Source organism: Lissotriton vulgaris, chromosome 3_1 (genome assembly GCF_964263255.1).
Source record: "Lissotriton vulgaris chromosome 3_1, aLisVul1.2, whole genome shotgun sequence".
NCBI lineage: Eukaryota > Metazoa > Chordata > Amphibia > Caudata > Salamandridae > Lissotriton > Lissotriton vulgaris.
This window is the reverse complement of record NC_141689.1, coordinates 1,476,331,918-1,476,347,841: the sequence shown is the minus strand read 5'-3', so window position 1 is coordinate 1,476,347,841 and position 15,924 is coordinate 1,476,331,918. Positions and strand designations below refer to the sequence as shown.

Below are 15,924 nucleotides of genomic sequence, written 5' to 3'. Positions count from 1 at the left end.
AGACGACCCCTGACTTTCCAAAACATTTTAAGGGGTTAAAAGGTCGTCTTATACGCCGGAAAATACGGTACCTTCAGTAACTCTTTCTGGTGGATACTCTAACCGCAGGTACCTCACTTTTAGAATATCTCCAGATCTGTTCAGCACAGCCCCTGTGCACCAGCAGGTGGCGCTGTGTGGTTCCACATTTCCCTGGAAATGACAGTTGAAGCTGCATAGGTGTCACTCAAGCAAGCTGATGCCAGTTTCTTTACAACCCGCTCCCTCAGATGTAGAGCCCGAAAATCAATTGTTTGTGTCAGAGTGCAGATCTCCAATTTGAATGAAAGATGGATAAGAGACTGTTCCACACACAGCACATGGCAGAAGGAGGGTAGTGAGATTGAGTAGCCACCAAAAGGAGCTTTACCAAAGGTAAGTGACTTGTCCTTGGGAGGAATATTTCTAAAAACAGATGTCTTATCCCCAAAAGGTGTTGAGTCTGTGAAATGGCTCATACCAACATGTCCTCAGGACCGAAAGTGCAAAATTCCAATCCCTATGGACCAGACAGTCAAGACAGTAGTGCTTTGTGAACGTGTGCACTGATGCCCACATCAGCTTGACAGATGTAGAGGATGGGCACTTTGCATACAATAGTAATGGCAGCCTTGGCTTGAGTGGAATGAGCCCCTAACCCTTCAGGGGAAAACCTCTTAGCTAGTGCATAGCAGATTTCAATGCAAATGACTATTCATCTGGAGAATGTTCTTTACTGCAATTCCTTGCCTTGGTTGGACCCAGAGAGTCCACAAAGAGCAGATACACCAACCGGTGGTCACTGGTATGCTCAATGTAAAAACGGAGGGAATCCAATAAGTGAAGGCTTTTTTTTTACTTCTTTTGAGGGATAAGGTCAGGTAAAGAATGCCAGGCGGGTGATAGCCAGCATTAAATGGAAAGGTGCTACTATACAAGTTTTGCTGGGAAAAAAATATCTATGGCAAATGGACAGAGTGCCTGCAGCTTACACACGCAACAAGCCGAACTTATCAAAACTAGAGAGTTTTCAAGTTCAAGAGGCATAGTGGATAACTGCACTGGCTCAACAGTAGTGCACATTAGAAAAGTGGAAACCCAATTCAAGGCCCACTGTGGCATAAGAAAGGGCTTAGTTAGAATCATGTGTTGTAAACCTTCAAGCAATCTCATCTCAAAAGTAAATTTTAACAAAAAAGGTTGATCCAGCAAACTAAAAAAAGCCGAAAATGCTGACAAATAGCTTTTAACAGTGCACTACGCAAGCCCTTCCTAAGCCATAGACAAAACAAACGGCCACACAGCTTAGATTGCAGGTCAATTCGAATTGTGTGGCTCAGATTAATCTAATTATTAATAGTGTGTTTACTTCACAGTTTCAGATCTTATGACGTTTTTCCTCTAATGTCTGAAGATAAGACTAAAAGCTATGAGTGTTTAGCCAAAAGGAAGCAAAAAAGGGTTTTAACTAAGATACTAAAGTCTGATGTCTTTGTTCACAGTTGCTATAGACGATACAGTGCTGGGTGCTTGATGTCCATGATGGTACGGCGTGCACAGTTTTACACTGTAAGCGTGACGCATGTTTCAAATGAACCAATGTAGCATGCAAATGCAGGACAGGTATGGATGAACAAGTTACTTACCATCGGTAACAATATATGTGTAAGAAAAATAGGTTAGTTATAGATTCCTTACCTTAGATTTACCCCCAGACGTCAGAGTGGATCCAGAAAGTTTTTCCGCAGCAGTACCTCATGCGCGTCGGTAGGTGGCGTCCGTCGACTCCTTGTTCGTCGACTCAAGCGGACTTCGCGTCCGACGTGGTCACCGGGATGATGTTGCAGAAGTTACTTAGACGACGCCCTTGCACGCTGTATTCAGTTCTGTACACGACTTTCCATGTCAGGAACACAGAGCCATGCAAGACACTGACCACTGGTGCACAAAACTAGGTCCCTGAAAGGATGTGCTTAACCCTAGAAATCAGTTCGCAGAACGGGGAGGATGGGCGGGGTGGTAAGGAATCTATAACTAACCTATGTTTCTTACAGATATATCGTTACCGAAGGCAAGTAACTTGTTCATCTGAAAAAAACAGTTAGTTCTAGATTCCTTACCTTGGAATAGATACCCCAGCAAGACCAACCCTGGAGGAGGGTCTGCAAACTAAGTTCACACCAGAAAGTCCTGGAAAACTGAACGGCCAAAGAAGCCATCTCTCCGGACTTAGCTGTCCAGGCAGTATTGCTTGGTGAACATGTGCAGTGATGCCCATGTAGCCGCCTGACAGATGTCATTTAGGGGGAGTCCCCGTCCCAAATCAGAAGTAGCTGCTGTCGCCCTGGTGGAATGGGCGCGCAGCTCCACTGGAGGGCCCTTCTTTGTCAAAGAATAGCAGGCCTTGATGCACAGAATGACCCACCTAGAGATGGTCCGTTTGTGCGCGGCCCAACCTTTCTTACCCCCCGCGTAAACAACTAAGAGCTGGTCGTCCACCCGGAATTGCTTAGTGCGATACAAATAAAAGGAGCGTGCACCTTTTGGATCCAGACGGTGGAGCCTCTCTTCCTCTTTTGAAGGATGCAGAAAGACGGTGATCAAAGTAATGGTTTGGCCAATATGAAAAGAAGTGGCCACCTTTGAAAGAAAGGAAGGATGAGTTCCGAGGACGACCTTGTCCAGATGAACAGCCAGAAAAGGAGGCTTGGAAGACAGAGCTTGTAGCTCACTCACCCTGCACGCAGAGGTGATGGCCACCAGAAAAGCAGTTTTCATAGTGAGGGGTCTGAGAGGACAGTTATGTAGTGGCTCAAATGGAGCACACATCAGAAAGGTAAGAACCAAGTTCAAGTCCCACTGAGGCATTATGAAGAGAACAGGTGGAAAAAGTTGAGTAATGCCATTGAGAAATCTATTTACAACAGGGGACTTGAAAAGAGAAAGCTGATCAGGAAGCCTGAGAAGGGCTGAAATTGCAGAGAGGTAGCTCTTAATACAGAGCAGAGCCCTGCTGGGCCAAAGACACAAGGAACAATAGAAGCTCAGAAAGAGGAGCAGAAAGGGGTTCCACAGCCTTTCCTGTGCACCATGCCAAAAATGTATTCCATCTGCAGGTGTATACCGTCTTAGTGGAGAGTCGCCTGGCTGCCAAGATTACATCACAGACTTTGGCTGGCAAGTCCAATAACGTCAACTGCCGCCGATCAATCTCCACGCAAGGAGGTGGAGGCTGGACAGGTTCGGATGGAGGACCATCCCCTGCTGCTTCAACAGAAGATCCTCCCGAAGAGGGAGGTGGATCGGGTGATCAATGGCCAGGTTGAGCAGCTCGGGATACCACACTCTTCGTTTCCAAATCCAGAGCCACAAGAATAACTTGGGCCCTGTCGCACTTGATCTTCTTCAGCATTCTGGGAAGAAGTGGTATAGGCAGAAAGGCATATATAAGACCGCAACTCCACCCATGATGAAAAGTCGCCTAGCGAGAGCCGCCTTGGAAATTCCAATGTGCAGAATTTCTGACATTGCGCGTTCTCTTCGGTGGTGAATAGATCTAACCAAGGCTCTCCCCACTGTTGAGAGACCTTGCACCACCTCCGAGTAAAGACGCCATTTGTGATCTATCATGCACCTGCGGCTGAGTTTGTCCCCCTGGCTTTTAGTAAACCTGTCAGGTGTTGAACCACCAGGGATATGTCCTGATGGCCTAGCCATGTCCAGAAGTAGAGTGTCGCTTGACATAGGGTCCACAACCTCACCTGCCTTGTTTGTTGCAGTACCACATGGCAGTGGTGTTGTCCGTGAACACCTGCACTACTCTTCCCCGGGCAGGGGGAAGGAATGCTTTTAGTGCAAACGGATCGCCGGAAGCTCCAGAAGGTTGATGTGGAGCTCAGACTCCGCCGGACACCAGAGGCCTCTGATCTCCGCCTCCCATGTGGCCGGCCCATCCCAGAAGAGATGCGTCTATCACCACTGTGTGCTGTGGTTGGGGAAGGGAGAGGGATCTGCCGTTGACCCAATCCTGGTTCGTGAGCCACCACTGCAATTGTAGTGCAGTGCCCTCTGAGATCTGGCGCAATCGGACAGATTCCCCTGATGCTGCGCCCACTGGAACTTCAGGTCCCACTGCAGGGCCTGCATATGCCACCTGGCATGATCGACCAGCAGGATACAGGAGGCCATGAGGCCCAGCAGCCTCAGGGTCATCCTGACCAAAACCCGGGATAGAGGTTGATAAATCAGAATCATAGCCCGAATATCCCAGACTCGCTGTTCGGGAGGATAAACCTGAAACTGTGTCATGTCCAGAACAGCTCCAATGAAGAGGAGCTTCTGAGAGGGGGTCAGGTGTGACTTCGGCACATTGATGGAGAACCCCAGAGAATGCAAGTCGGCTGTAGTCTGGAAGTGGGAGACGACTGCCTGGGGTGAGCCCTCCTTCAACAACCAGTCGTCGAGATAAGAGAAGACTGGAACTCCTGATCTGCACAGATGAGCTGCGACCACCGCCATCAATTTCGTGTACACCCATGGGGCGCTGGTAAGGCTAAAAGGGAGCACAGTAAACAAAGCGATTGTGGCCTACCATGAACCCAGGTAACGTCGGTGAGCCGGCTGGACGGGGGTGTAAAAATTAGCATCCTGCTACCCTCCAGTCTCCAGGGTCGAGGGCATAAAAGACCTGAGCCAGGTTCAACATTTTGAACTTCTCCTACCGGAGGAAGCGGTTGACGTCCCTGAGATCTAAGATAGGATGCAGGCCATTGTCCTTCTTGGGCACCAGAAAGTAGTGTGAATAGCAGCCACAAACTACTTCTGGGACAGGAACGCACTCGATGGCTCCCTTGGCCAAGAGAGCCGTAACTTCCGGTTGGAGAAGGGCCAGATGATCGCCTGACATGCGATGGTACTGGGATGGCATGGCTGGGGGGATAGTCTTGAAGGGGAAGGAGTAGCCCCTTTGGACTATCTGCAAAACACACCTGTCTGACGTGATGGTGCGCCAGTGGGCGAGGTGATGGCAAATCCTGCTGCCCACTGGCGTTTGATGGGCCTGAAAGGTCAGACTATGAATGTTTGGAGGCTGCTGCAGAGGGGGCGGTGGTAGGCTGGCCCACCCGCTGGCCCCCAGAACTACGTTGGTGGTTCTTCCGTCCCCGGCCGCGCTGAGGTTGAACAGCTTGCGCTGGATTGTGGCTCTGAAAGGAACATGTTGGGGCACCCCTTCCGTGGCCACGAAAGGGGCGAAAGGCATGCAGGGTGCGTGGTGGAGAGGCCCAAGGACTTGGCCGTAGCCCGTGAGTGCCTTGCCGCCGAACAGGCTACTACCTTCAAAAGGCATGCCTATCAAAGTCTGCTGGGTACCCCCAGAAAAGCCAGTCGTCCTCAACCAGGCGTGACGGCGAAGCGCCACCACCGTTAAAATGGTCCTAACCAATGAGTCGGAAGTGTCCAGTTCACAGCGGATGGTGAACTTTGCTGCGTCTCTCCCCTCGGCAACAGCACGGGAGAGCACGGCCCAGGCCTCCTCTGGACACTGAGGCAGCACTTGCTCCAACGTATCCAACACGGAGTGGGAATAACAGCCCAAGAGGCATGCAGTGTTCACCGACCGCAGCCCTAAGCTGGAGGAAGAAATCAAATTCTTCCCAAACTGATACAGCTTCTTGGATTCCCTGTCCGGTGGTGCGGTAGGGAATGCACTTTGGGACGCTGAGGCTTGGACTACCAAGCTCTCGGGGGAGGGGTGTTGGGAGAGAAAAGTGGAGTCGCCTGGGGCCGTGCGGTGGCGTCGGGCAAGCATTCTATCCACAGGAGCCCCTATGTAGGCCAGGGCCAGGTGCCCAAAAGGATGTCCATGAGGGCCTCATTAAACGGCAGCAGGGGCTCCGAAGAGCTCGCTGTTGGTTGAAGCACCTCTTTCAGGAGGTTAGTCCTGACTGCCACAGTAGGTAGCTCGAGGTGTAGGGCCTCAGCCACCCTACGCAACACCACTGTGTTATGTTATGTTATGTTATGTTAATAACATTTATTAGGCGCAACAGCTGCCCCAGCAAAGGGGCGTCCTGGCGCCAGATCATATGCAGCAACATAACAGATCAAGGCTGAGCAAGGGGGATATTTAACTGACCGAGGTAAAAAGGTGAGTTTTAATGGCCCGTCTAAAAAGGGTTAGGCTGTTAATGGCGCGGATTTGAACAGGGAGAGAATTCCATAAGTCCGCCGCCATCACACGGAAGGAACGACCTCCCATCCTACTGAGCCTGAACCTAGGCTTGTTCGCCAGAGACTGGGCTTCTGATCTAAGAGATCGTGTAGGGACATAAAAAGAGATAAGGCCTGTCAAGGCCGGGGGAGAAGACAGTTTTAAAATCTTGAATGTCAGGCAGAGAGCCTTGAATTTGATTCTCTGTCTGACCGGAAGCCAGTGCAGAGAGGCCAAGACAGGAGAAACCGAACATCGTCTTGGGAGGCCGACAATGGCCCGTGCAGCAGCGTTCTGCACCCTCTGGAGCCTAGTCGCCTCCGCCTGGTTGACTCCAAGGAGTAGGGCACTCCCATAGTCTATCCGAGACAGGATGGAGGCCTGCACCACCAGTTGACGTGTGGGAGGATCGAAAAATTTGAGGACTGGTCTGAGTCCTCGCAGAATACCATGACAGGTAGCTGCTATCTTTTTCGTATGGCTGGTGAAAGAAAGGTTAGAGTCCAGCCAAACTCCCAGATTTTTGACTACGTCAACTGGAGTGGGTAACGCCCCCAGTTCGAGAGGCCACCACTGGTCTCCCCAGATTTCCGCCTGCTTCCCCACAATCAGGACCTCGGTTTTCTTGGCATTGAGCTGTAAGCAGTTGTTACGCATCCAGCTCGCCACAGCTCTCAGTCCCGCCTGGAATCTGGGTGCAGTCACCTCAGGGTTCCCACTGAGTGTCACCGCCAGCTGCGTGTCATCGGCATACGATGTCATCGTAAGGCCATACTGCCTGACGACAGCAGCCAGCGGTTTCACGTACAGGTTGAATAAGATGGGACTGAGGGCAGAGCCCTGAGGGACTCCCAGATCCAAAGAGTGGTATGAGGACTGGCCAGGTGGAATGGCTACCTTGAAAAACCGGTCCGAGAGGAATGAGCGGAACCACGCGAGGGCCTTCCCGACTATCCCTACCTCCTCCAGGCGTCGCAACAGGATGTCATGAGACACCGTGTCGAACGCGGCGCTCAGGTCCAACAATAAAAGCGCCGCGGTCTGCCCCGCATCCAGCACTGTCCGCAGATGCTCGATCATGAAGAGCAGAGCCGTTTCAGTGCTGTGCTGAGCACGAAACCCATTTTGACTCTCGTCTAAGATATTATTGCGCGAGAGGTGGGCAGACAGAGTGGTATTGACGTGAGCCTCAGTGACCTTGGCGGTCCAAGGCAGGAGGGAGATGGGCCGGTAGTTCTCCGGAAGCAAGGGGTCAGAATTCGGTTTTTTCAGAATGGGCTTGACCACAGCCTGCTTCCAGGATAACGGAACTACGCCCTCACTGAGGGAGAGATTAATAAGCTCCAGTATAGGCTCACGACAGAGGGGCGGGAGGGAGGCGAAAAGTTCTGGCTTCAGAGGGTCTAAGGGAGAGCCCGATTTGATTTTGAGGCTTAGGGTGTCAAATACCTCATTCGACATAGTCGGCAGGGTTGACAGGGTTTCCGACACCAAGACTTCTACGTCGCTAGGAGCATCCCCGGGAGCAGCTGGTGCAAAGCCTCGGTAGATTTTCTGTACTTTCTCGACGAAAAAGGATGCTAGGCTTTCGCAGTGCGAGTCTGTACAGATTTCTTGCGAGGTGGCCCGTTTCCCCATCAGATCCTTAAGCACCTTAAAGATCAGCTTAGAGGGGTTGGGGCTGTTGGAAAACTCAGCTGCATAATATGCGGCCCGGGTTTGACAGATAGCTCTGTGGTAAGACTTGAGCTGGGCAAAGTACGATGTTTTTAGCACGGGATCGAAAGCTTTCCTCCATGCCCTCTCAGCTTGACGGCAAGTTCTTTTATGTTCGGCAAGAGTCTCATTATACCACGGGCTACGGCTTTTCGCGTGACATTTTGCCCACCGCAGAGGTATAAGAGAATCGAGGGCGGTAAGAACCCAATTGCAGAATTGATCATAACCCTGTTCTACATTCTGCAATTTGCCCAGGGGATGTGCCTCTAATATCCTGACAAACTCCTCCAGCTGAAGTTTACGCCAGCTGCGCTTCAGGCTCTGTTTGCCTACTGGTTTCAGTTGAGGGGTGTCAAGAGGACATGACACTCTGACCAATAAATGGTCAGTCCAACCCACCACCAACGGGTCAGCTGATGTAGCCCGAGTTAAGGTAGTAAAAAAAGGATCCAATATGTGTCCTCCTATGTGGGTGGGGGAGGTGACCAGTTGATCAAGCTGCAGTGCTTCTAAGTCCGCCAGCAAAGAGCTGATGGAGGGAGAGGACGACTGATCCAGATGTATATTTAAGTCCCCTACTATGTTAAAGTTGGAGCATGTAGCGGACAAAGAGCTAACCACATCCGCCAGGGAAGCCTTAAAGGCAGTGTCATTCCCAGGCGGGCGATAAATAAGCACACCGCTGAAGGTGAATTGATGACTGACCTTTACCTTGAACGATGCGCTTTCACACATCGAGAGATCCAAGGGCTTCCACTCAACCGGGAAACAGGACTTAGTCGCCATGGCTATACCACCTCCCCTAGTCGAGCGGTTTAAGATGGATACCGTATAGGTAGAGGGGAAAGCCAAGTTGATAATGGCCGTGTCAGCGTCCTGTAACCAAGTTTCGGTCAAGAAGATAATGTCAGGAAGATCCACATCAATCATATCTCGTAATGACTGATAGTGTTTAACCAAGGATCTTACATTCAGGCTCCATATATTGAGTACAAGTCCGGACCATTCCGTATGAGTACCCAGAACCGTCCTGCTAACTGGAAGAACTCCAGTGGGAGAGGTCAAAGAAAAAAGACCACAGGTACACTCATATGGTCCTGAAAGAGGGGGTAGAGGGTCATGATTGCAAGTCCGAAGACTGTCTCTTATGGAAAAGAGGGCCGCGCGATCGTACCTGAGCGCCGCCATAGTACACAGACTGCTAAACGGGGAGGGGGCCAGAGTCCAGAGTGTAAGATGCTCCCTCCTCCGTAGCCATGGTAGGACATGGCTCGAAAAATTCACTCAACCGCTCGCATTTGCGAGTCAGATTAATTCAGGACCAGCTATTTTTAGGTCCTACTCGCCCTTTCTGGAGAGTAGGAATACAAACTGACACTTGACCTCTGCCTCTGAAAGCAGAGGAAATGTAACTAGATTGTGAGCAATAAAGATGCCTTTAAATTTTGCTAAGTCAATGAGCAATAAAAATGCTTTTAAATCTTGTTAACTTGTCACATTTGCTCAGCTTTCAGAGTCAGAGGTCAAGTGCATTTCAGTTAGGTCGAGGAGGTTACTAGACCAGCAGGTCTAGTGCATTTTTCATGATTTTTCAAGCCCTGTAGGAGACAACATGCCAACGACTGGTGAGGTGTCCAGACCACTGGCATCTCCCATGTTCTCTCCCCAGTCCTGATCGTGCTCCAGCTGAACAGTGAGATGGGCCTCAAGCCCCTCAGTCTTCCTATACCTCCTCTGGCTGTCAAACTGGCTGAAAATGGCCAGGGTGGAATGCAAAAATTGATAGGGTGCATTCAACAATTAAGGTTAATTTCAATGCTTACAAATGAAGAAGGTACACAACATTTTAACCTATAGTTCATCTGTAAAAAAATGTCCATTCCAAATAAAATCAAAAAAGTGACATATCTTTCATCAATAAAACAGTCACTGAAAATACATTGAAACGTGGAGAAAAGGACTGTGTAGTCCACGTTTCGGTCTTCTATCGTTTGACTCCCTTAGGCCATCATCAGGACCACAAAGTTTGCATATAGTAGTGACCCTTTTAAAACACTGGTCAGAATATTCAGTATATATATTCAATATACAGTGTTGTATGCAGTCTAAAGACACTCTCTAGTGTTCCTGATTTTGTTCTGATATCTTTTGTTCCCAGAACAATAATATTGTTATCTTTGTGGTATATTAATTCCAACACATCCTCCTTGATCTTCTGTTTGCATTTAATGCTGCCAATATTTCAAAACTGGCTCACAGCGCGGCAGGCGGAAGTCTTCCTCAGTGAAAGAACGCGGACAGTTCTTTCAACGTTTGAGGCAGCTCTTGGCATTGCATGTCCGGAATAAAAGCGATTGTAAGTTTGTTAATTTACAGAGAACAAGGTGGCCTTCACAAGTGTTACTGATATGTTTGAAACATCAGTGGTTTTGAAATGACATTGCACCCCTTCCCTCAGACTAGCTCTCCTCTGAACTGGCTTCCATCAGAAGAGAAATACCCAGGTTAGATGATGTACGCTTCGCTTGTACTCCTATCCCCTGTGAGGATTACCAGCCCCAGCTCTCTGCAGACAGCAGAGTGTAAAATGACGGAAGATCAGAAGCACCATATTCAATGCAGACTCAGTAGATTTGTACTCATAGGGAAATTCAGAAATACGGCAACTTTTGTTTTTTAAAAGTTACTTTTCTCCTGTGTCACCTGGATGTCTTGAATCCTGTAATCAATCCACATAATGCAATTAACACATGCCTCCTGTTAGCATCATAATCTCACGCAGAATTTTAAACTGTTGCTCATGGAAAATAGCTTGTAAGTAGTAATTTTTTTTATGTATACCGCTCCTAATCTTATCTGGCTTGTATTAGTTATATAAAACCACAGAATGAAAAATAAATGAGCTACCAGGAAACGGCAGTCCCACCCCGCTTTATATTTTTCATGAAGATGGAGCCTACCCCTCATTATGCCCGGAGTGAAGGTATCACCGTCTCCGGCCCGATTCGTCGCGAAAACTGGAAGTCTGGCGGCGTCATGCCAGTCGTGGGGTGGGCCTTCCGCGGGAAGCCAGCACCCAAGGAGTGACTTGCCGAGAGAAGTGGTGACGCGGGGCTCCAATGTCTGAGGGAGAGCCCCGCTGTGGCGGCAGAAGGAGAAGCCCTTGGTCAGAAGTGACGGCTGAGGCCGCCGATGCAAGTGCGGGGCTCCCATGAGTGAGGCAAGCCCGCGTGTGCCAGGTCATGGGAAGCGGGGGAGATGAGACCAGGGGAGTCCTGGGACGGAGCCTGTAGCAGCCACAAAAGAGCCCGGTGAGTGGGGCTTAGTTGTACCGTGGGGACTGGTGCGTGCGTTTGTTCTTGAGTGATCGAGTACACGTGCACTGGCTGGGGGCGGCTGGTACGTGTGTGTGCGCGTTCACAAGTTAACTCCCACCTTGAGACTAATTAATGCGGTGCCAAGCACTAGCGTACACATTGGATACATTAAATGCAAGTGCGTCTTCACAAGCGTGTACAACCGTGCAAATCGCCAAAAGCCCTGCGCGTGCCCATCTCCTGTCCCACTTCCGAGGCAAGTCAGCAACAATAGATCTCACTAGCGACAGCGCTTTCGCGCTGCGTTTGCCAGGCGAGACCTAAAAACGAAGAATGTGGGGTGGTTTTCCATTGCGGTTTGATTGCAAGCACTACAGCCAACCTATCATCTTAAATTAAGTAAAAAGAAAAAAAAAGAAATTCACTGAAAAATACAAAGTTTAAACTGCTGTTAGGTGAAAACAGCCATTATAACGTCCTGTTTCAAACGCAAACAAATTAAATTCAACAGCTAAAGTTTTGTGAGCTAACTATAAATGGAACCCTTGTCACGCCCTGCTTATAACTTCACACATTACATTGCTCATAACATGTTCAATGTGAGTTGAGGTACCGTGGTACTCCTGTGGAAGCCGTTGCTCAATCTACACCCCCATGGTACCATGCAATTTTCCCCAAGAAAGATTGTGTGACAGGCAGGCAGTGTGCAGCAGGGGTTGACTGCAAATGGGAGGCCAGGCCCTTAGAGTGACCTCCGCTGCATACAGCTGAAGACTGTGCGTACAGGAGGTTGGGCACGAGTGAGAGGTTGGGTGCAAGACCCGGCATTCATAAAACTCCCTAAGTGCACGGCCAAAGGCTGTGTGCAGCAGGGGTTTTCTGCACATGTTGGGTTGGCTGAAGGGACTGCTGTCGGCCTCCTCAATGTAGGTGGAAGAATGAAAAAATGTTGACATTTCTCCAAACATTTATGACTGCTATGGTGCATTACACCTACTACTCGTATATTGAGCACTTAACTACAGACATGACAAAGATATTTTCCATTTTTGAACCAGAGAAGGCAGTTCTAAAAAGAACTTGAGGATTTATGTATTTTTGAAAATATTTTTGTATAGTATTTTCTTTTTGAGGAAGAATAAAAACAATGAAGACAAAATCACTTTTGACCTGAAGCCAAATGGATTAGCACCAACTTTCATCTTGCTGTTGCACTTTGTTCACCTACGGATTTATTTTCTCACACACTGAACAGGACATTCCTATGGTGGCAAATATAGCCTCAATGTCACTTGAGTGGGGCTGCAATATGTCCTGTACCATTGTACCTCTAGATGTTAAAAGTTTGTCAGATACACCAACATTAGTAGCAGACACTGATGCAGCTGCATCTTCCGTTTGACTAAGGAAGGCTTCAAGGAACAGATTTTGGTGAGGGGGCTGTAGTAGTGAATTATCCGCTGCAGATGTCAGTTTTAATGATGCTCCCCAAAAAGAAGGAAAAACATCAATGAAATAAGGCCCACAGTCAGACAGGTCTGACTCAGTGAGAAACAAATCTAAAATAATTGGCAAGAGGGAGAACTACTTCTGAGGTTTAACTGCTTCGCCGGAAAAAGATTACGCATGGGCAGTTCGGACTGCCCCCGGCCGTCCGACACACACGCCCACGTGACGTCGGACAGGGCCGGCTCTAGGCTCATGGTGGCCCTGGGCAAGGAGCGTAGGTAGGGGGCCCGGAAGAGGTGGTCCGGGCGGGGCGGAGCGCGCAGGCCAGTAAAGAGGGGAGGGGGTCAGGGTGTTTAGTAGTGGAACAGAGCCGGAGGCCGCCAAATCCCTGCCAGGGGCCACCGCGCAAATATGTATCCATCCTCAGAGGATTAATATTTTAAGGATATATATTGGCGTGGTGGCCCCTGGGGTTTGGTGGCCCTGTGCAGGTGCACAGCTTGCACATGCCTAGAGCCGGCCCTGCGTCGGACGGCCGCCGGGAGTTCGACGCATGGGAAAGGTTAAGAACACAGTGATGAGAACAAATAAAAACTGACTTTACTGAAAGATCGAGGCACTGCAACAGCTAAAAAAGCATAAATGTTACTAAAGGATGAATTGATCTGTGAGGAAACCCATAGGCTCAAACGTAAAAAATAAATCGACCATTTTTGGGTACCAAAAGACTCCCACGGGACACGGAAAAAGAAGTAAAGGCCCCACAGAAGTGGTTCAGCACTCTCTCATTGGGACTGGGGGGAATGACGATACCTATGGGACAAAGAAATTAAAGAACAAAGCAATTTGATTGGCCACTCTGGGAGTACAGATTGCTATGGAGAGGTATCGTTGGAAAGGGGAGAACCACCTTACCTTTCCAATCGAATCTCTGCCCAGTGGATAACTGCTTAGCAATCAGCACATGAAAGCCATTTCTCATCAAATTATCCTCCTACTAGGTGCCAGGGATACTGGGGAGCTTGTGGGGGTATCACCACCCGCCTAAAATATCAATCAATCAATCAAGACATTTGTATAGCGCGCTATACAAATGCACCTTGAGACCCGGAGGGTCTCAAGGTGCTTGGAGGAGGGGGGTCCGCTACTGCTCGAACAGCCAGGTCTTGAGTTGCTTCCTGAAGGCGAAGTTTTGGATCAGGCTGAGGTGGATGGGGAGGGAGTTCCACGTCTTGGCAGCCAGGTAGGAGAAGGATCTTCCTCCCGTTGTGGCTCTTCGGATGCGGGGGACGGCGGCGAGGGCGTGGCTGGTTGATCGTAGCTGGCGGGTGGGAGTGTAGAATGTCAGGCGGTCGTTGAGGTATCTTGGGCCTTGGTTGTGGAGAGCTTTGTGTGTGTGGGTGAGGAGACGGAACGTGATTCTCTTGCTGACGGAGAGCCAGTGCAGGTTTCTCAGGTGTTCGGTGATGTGGCTGTGTCGGGGAATGTCCAGGGTGAGGTGTGCTCAGGCGTTCTGAATGCGCTGGAGTTTTTTCTGGAGTTTGGTTGTGGTTCCGGCGTAGAGGGAGTTGCCGTAGTCCAGTCGGCTGGTGACGAGGGCCTGGGTGACCGTCTTCCTGGTTTCGGTGTGGATCCACCGGAAGATATTACGTAGCATGCGAAGGATGCTGAAGCATGACGAGGAGACGGCGTTGACTTGTCTGGTCATGGAGAGGGAGGAGTCCAGGATGAAGCCCAGGTTGCGTGCGTGGTCTGTTGGTTTGGGTGCGCTGCCCAGGGCGGGGGGCCGCCAGGAGTTGTTCCATTCGGAGGGCGAAGATCCCAGGATGAGGACTTCCGTCTTATTTGAGTTCAGTTTCAGGCGGCTGTTCCTCATCCACTCGGCTACGTCTTTCATCCCTTCGTGTAGGTTGGTTCTGGCGGTGGCGGGGTCGTTGGTGAGGGAAAGGATCAGCTGGGTGTCGTCGCGTAGGAGATGATGTTGAGGTTGTGTTGGCATGCTATGGCCGCCAGGGGGCTCATATCATTCATTCGGGGAGGGGGGTGGGGGGTCTGGGGGTGATCACCTCTAATCTGCCCTCCTCCCATTGGGCAGAAAGTCCAGTAGACTGCAGGTTAAAAGAACATAGTGGTGGGTGCTGCCCCCCATGGGCATGGCCATGTCCCAACCCCAAGATGACACAGACAGTCTTTCTTGAATCTCTAGGATGGCGGAGGGGGTTGATTGCCCACAATCTACATTCTGTACGGGAAGTCCAGAAAGCCCACTGCACACCAGGGGAAAAAACATACGGGTGGGGCCTGACCATTAAGGGAATGGCCATGTCCCTACCCCTACAGGGCACAGCTGATCGTATTTGGGGGAGATGGGAGTGATTACCCTAATCTGCAGAAATCCTACTAGATATCAGCAGAATGGGCCAAAAAATTGGCTCAACAAACTTTCTGCTCACGGCTAGGGGAAATCACCACAAATCTGTCCCCCGGGAGGGCAGAAAGCACACTAGACACCAGGTACTGCATTTATGCAGTGGGGTTTTTTTAGGAGGGAGAGCGGCCCCCTGGCATTTGCCTGTGCCCTCCCCCCACCCTGGAGGCCCAATGTAATTTCTGACCCCCTCCCCCAACCGGGTTTGGATAGAGTTATTAACCCAATCTGACCCCACCAGGGAGCAACAAGCCCACTAGACCCCACGGATTTCAAAATGGCACTACAACAAACACAAAGAAGGGGCGGCCTTCCCTGGCAGCGAGCCCTACCACCGATCCAGTGGGGCCAATAATGACCGCGGAATAACTGCAAAGGCACCTCCATCGATTTACAGCACCCAGAGCATCCTGGAGCTTCTCCATCTCCTGCATCCGCAGCATCATGAAGTTCCCCTCAGATTCCAGATCCTTCCATCATGGAAATAGTAGGAAAATGTGTTTTTTAGTCAAAGCTTAAAGTTTGTAAAGGATTCTGAAAAAGAAAATCTGGTGAGAGCCACGCAAGTCACTCCCACTGGATTCCCCTAGGTGTTTAGTTTTCAAAAATGTAGTTTTGCTAGGTTTCCCCTAGGTGCCAGCTGAACTAGGACTTAAAATCCTTAACTTCCGACATTGCGAAACGGGGACAGTTTTCAGTGGAAAAATGTGATGTATCCATGTTGCCTTTTGGGCCATTTCCCGTCACTGGCACTAGGTCTAACCACACAAGTGAGGAACAGT

The 15,924-nt window shown here is 49.9% G+C and overlaps 1 protein-coding gene across 1 annotated transcript in view; it reads right to left on the bottom strand.

Annotated features, from left to right (window-relative positions):
- Positions 1–15,924, bottom strand: part of SMARCAD1 (SNF2 related chromatin remodeling ATPase with DExD box 1) — an 833,806-nt gene that overhangs the window by 271,090 nt on the left and 546,792 nt on the right. The window lies entirely within an intron of this gene.